The 4427-nt window shown below is 45.2% G+C and overlaps 1 long non-coding RNA gene across 4 annotated transcripts in view; it reads right to left on the bottom strand.

Moving 5' to 3' along the window:
- The window catches only part of LOC104913664, a 161169-nt gene that overhangs the window by 104218 nt on the left and 52524 nt on the right, over positions 1 to 4427 (bottom strand). Inside the window, exon 3 of one of the 4 annotated variants that reach the window (XR_002120589.2) lies at positions 780 to 3420. The exons of the other annotated variants lie outside the window; for them this stretch is intronic. This is a non-coding gene — a long non-coding RNA (uncharacterized LOC104913664). Of the gene's footprint in view, positions 1 to 779; positions 3421 to 4427 lie in introns of those variants that run through there. 4 annotated transcript variants of the gene reach the window in all.

Here is a 4427-nt window from a genome sequence, read left to right as displayed (position 1 = left end):
TTTGATTGATTCATCCAGCAGTGGCTCAGGGTAAGGAAAGATGATGGATGCTCCTTTTTGCAGCATGCTGCTCTGATTAGCTTCAAACAAGGCACTCCTTGTCACCCACAGCTCCCCGCGCTGTGAATCCATCATAGAGCTTTGTGGATGCAGCCGAAGGGCCCTGATGTTGGCCTCCTACTATAGAAGGAAAAGATTTTCTTGCCCAGGACTGTTTTCATAAGCATGATTGGATTTAGATTCAAAATAGCAATAATAAGATGTAAAGAAGATTTAAGGAGTCTTTCCAACAGTGATCAACGTTACTCTGTGGCTGTTATCAACACCAGTTCTTATGGGAGCAGATCAGGAGCAGCCACACAAGGAGGAACTATGGAGATTCAGGTTTCCAGCATCCAGGCTCCCCTGACCATCTGGGGTGACCCACTGACCTGCTGCTCTTTCTGAAGGTACTACTTGCATTCCTTTCCCATATGAAAGAGTTCTGGCCCAGCAGAACCACAACCCCCCAAACCCAGCAGCATCCTCACTTGACTTCACGCTGCAGGGCAAATTCTGGAAAAGGGAAGAGTTGGTTCTCAAACCAAGCTAAGAATAAGCTGATGCACACATCTGATGTCACTATATGGTATAAGCTGTAGATTCACCTGAAGTTTTAGGATTTTTACTGGGTGCTTGGAAGGATTTTTCTGTCACTGGGGGAACAAAAGCTTCTTCCAGCTGTATTCAGGCAGTGCAAACTTTGTTTCTGAATTCCCTTTCTAGGAGGATGTGGGCACTGAGGGGTATTACAGGTTGCTTTTTGGTTCTGCGGGACTGAACAAAGGCCAGGAGATGGAAAAAATACTCAGCCATATCCCCAAATGAGAAATATGCTTGGCTCCAGCTGGAGGCTCTGCCACTCAGGCCCATCCGTGTCACCGAGGATAAGTAGCTTGTTGGAATCCTAATCCAGAAAAACCGAAAGCCTGAGCTAATGGCTAAATAATCCCCACATTAAAACCTTCCACAAAGCTAAACGAGAGAACTCAGTTTCCAAATGCCTCCAATTAACTGAAACATTAAGGTCAGCACCCGGGGTGAAGGCAGTGAGGAGAGCAGGCTGAGATGAGCTGCATTTCCGAGGCAGCATTGCTGATCCTCTCTCGTCCCTGGCAGTGTTAAGCACTGTCACAGCATTACTGAAATGTGGTCCTTATTGGTTCCTTTTTATCTCTGTGCATCTGTTTTCATTAGGACAGAGATGACTATTTGATGGCAGCTTGGGATGGATGGGAAGGGGTGGGTTTTTTGCTTCTTTTCCCTTCTTTGCACGCCTCCTTCCCCCCACCTAAGACCAGAGGGTAATTTGTGTACTGGCTGAAATAAAACCCACTTAACGATAAAGTCCATGGCTAAAGCCTGTGGACATCAGTGCAGCTTTAATGAAATTTCTGTGCCTGAAACACATTAGTAGGCAAGAGCTGAGACTGGAAAAAGATGAGGCTGCGGAATAGCTGGCAGAGCTGCAGGCAGAATGGCAGAGCACAAGTCACACAAGAGAACAATGGGGATGAGGACAGGCTGAGCTACTCTCTGACCCACCAGCCCATCCCATGCCCTGCTGCTCCCCAAGCCCCCACCAATTCCCAGTGCTCCCATGGAGCTGGAGAGCCTCTCCCAAAAGCCGACAGCCTTCTGTCTGTGCGCCCACAGCTGCCAGCAAGGCTGAGCTCCTGTGCTCATGGTTATTTTGTCAGTCAAATCATCTGAGCTCTGCCAAATCGGGCTTAATCCAAGTGGAGAGTAGCTTTCTTTTCCTTGATTTCCATTCGGATTTCATTCTGTTTCTTTGGTCCATTTCACACTTAGTACCCAGATGGTATTTGTGCCCCTGTGTAGTGGTCAGATTGGGGGAAGCCTTCGGGCTGCCTGAATTTCTCCCTGTAGACACCTCTGCTTAGACCTCGGTGCCTAGGAACGTGCTCAGCAGTGGGTGACCCTGCACCATTCAGCAGGTGACTGCTTTCAGGTCATCTCTCACATGCAGATGGGTGCTGAGCAGACAGGAGAGGGCACGGTGTGGGGAAATCACTGTGCTGCAAAGACAGCTTCATCAACTGGGATCCAGTTGGAAGCTTTTGCCTGAAAAAGCTTTATTTTCCCATATCTGCACAGTCTCTCTGGACATTTGCCTCTTAAAACCCAACAAAACACAGCACTAACCTTCACATCTACTGCATTTTTTAAAAAGCGGGATGAATAATCATCAATACTATGGGAAGACTGGCTCTATCTCCCTCCTACCTCCACTAGGATTTCACTCTGACTCCCAGAAGATGAGCATCTGACTTTTCTTCTGTGCCCTTTCCATTGCATTACAGTCTGTGATCATGTCTGCCTACTTAACAGCTTTGTCAGGAGATCATTTCTCCTCAAACCTTGTTAGCAATAATAAAGATAAAATAAGTTATAAATATATCTGTGGTTTCCTTTTTGCTGAGTTGTAATTTGACTAATAAATTAAATTAATTTAATTCGAAAACTAATTATTATTTGATTAGAAGTAGATTGAAAGAAGGTTAGTTGAAAATGGACTTTCATGGAAAGAAAAGAGATACCAATTCTTGGAAATAAACGAAATGTGGGAAATGAGATGAGTGACATTTCGAAAATCCCTTCTCATTAACCAGCTTTGGCTTTCAGTGTGTGTCATTTTTATCCTGATTTGTAAAGCTAATATTTCTGTCCTTCACATATGTTGGGTCGACAAATCCACGAAGCTGGAAAACGTTGGTGATCGAGCTATGAAAGCAGGCAGATCTCACTATAAAGGTAATGGTCCCTTTTCAAGGTTGGCATTTCAGCTTTAGCACTGTCTCCTATGTATTCCAAAACCACATCCAGGAAAAGCTCCTGCTGCTATTGCACGGTTTTACTGACATCCTGTGATCTAAACAGAGAGTGTGCTTTGGTTCTTCTGTTTTCATTTGTTAATTGACTCCCCTCTCACTTAAGATAGGAACTGGGAGCAGTCTGTGATAAATGGGTTGCACAGTTTGCTTTGTTGCAGTGCAGCTTCTGTGGAATAACTGCAAATTCCTCACGACTCCCAACAACAGTATTGCTCTAGGGAAAAGGGAGTTGGACTTTGGGACTCCCTTTCTCTCCAACAGCGGAATGATATGGTTTTTAACTCGGCATCTAACGTAATATGAACGAATGGCACGTGGAGCACAGATCAGAAGGCACAGCTCCCTTTCCCCGCATGGCTCACAGAAGTTTGGTCTTTGTGAGGGCTCAGTAATTCCCCAACTCCCGCACTGTGCAGCAGGGCTGGTGTCTTCACCCTGCTTTTTGCCTTGTACATCCATGCCCAGTCTGACAGATGGGATTGCAGCTCTTCCTTCCCTGGGGAACCCTTCTCCACAGCTGTAACACCTGCAAACGAGAGGATGGAACTTCGCGTAGGTTTTCAAAGAAAAACCCTTCAGGAGTGGTCTTTGGACTTTCTACAACCTTAATTAGGAATACATGGTTTTTAGCATTCAGCACGTTTCCTGTTTCAGTACTGAGATTTTAGATCCACCTTCTAAAGCATGTAGCTCATTTCAGGCACTTAAAAAGAAGGCAAAACTGTGCCTAACTATGTCCTTTATTGGATCTGGCCTTCAAAAAAGCAGAAGGTGTTGGCAAACTCTGCTGCAAATCCATATGGTTGCTTTGTGGCTCCCTTTGCTCTTTAAAGGGGAAGGAAGACATGCTCTCATTCTCATCCAGACAGGCTTTGCTGCCAGGCTCTGATCTTCCAAATTATCATCTCTACAAAGAGGCAGAGAGACCTTTAACAAGAGCTGGCTTGTCCCCTTTGCTGCTTCTCCAACCAGTGTTTCTTCAGTGTCAGAGCAGTATCTCTGCATCTTTCCATCTCTCTGAGCATAATCTGCATCTTGCTCAGTCCCCATCTCCCCCAGCCCCTCTCCTGTCTCTCCACCAAGCCTGTTCCATCCAACGTCCTTTCAGAAAGGAGGATTTCTTCTGTACAGTCTATGCCAACCCACACTGTCCCTACACAAAAAGGTAACTAAGAAGGAAGACAACTATTTCTTCAGTGGGAACTGAAGATCACAGTTCTCAGCTTTATTTGGGATGGGGAGGGAGGTCAGCAGTGCAAAGGCACAAAGCTCTGCTCTCAGAGCTCCAGTCCCAAAGGCCATGGCACTGCCATTTTACTCCATTCCTATCTCACCAATTAACTCCTTACGTATCCTAAAGCTTCAGACACATTCAGCTTTTTATTTTACTACACATTGTTCTAATTCCACCAAATTCTAACACAGACCTATTGCATGGGAAATTAAGTTTTCCCCTATGCTGTGCATGTTTCTAACTCCAGTGTACTTTCTTCTACAGGTCTTTTCTTTTAAAAAAAGTCATAATAATACCAA

Source organism: Meleagris gallopavo, chromosome 19, assembly GCF_000146605.3.
Source record: "Meleagris gallopavo isolate NT-WF06-2002-E0010 breed Aviagen turkey brand Nicholas breeding stock chromosome 19, Turkey_5.1, whole genome shotgun sequence".
NCBI lineage: Eukaryota > Metazoa > Chordata > Aves > Galliformes > Phasianidae > Meleagris > Meleagris gallopavo.
This window is presented reverse-complemented; position numbering and strand designations above follow the sequence as displayed.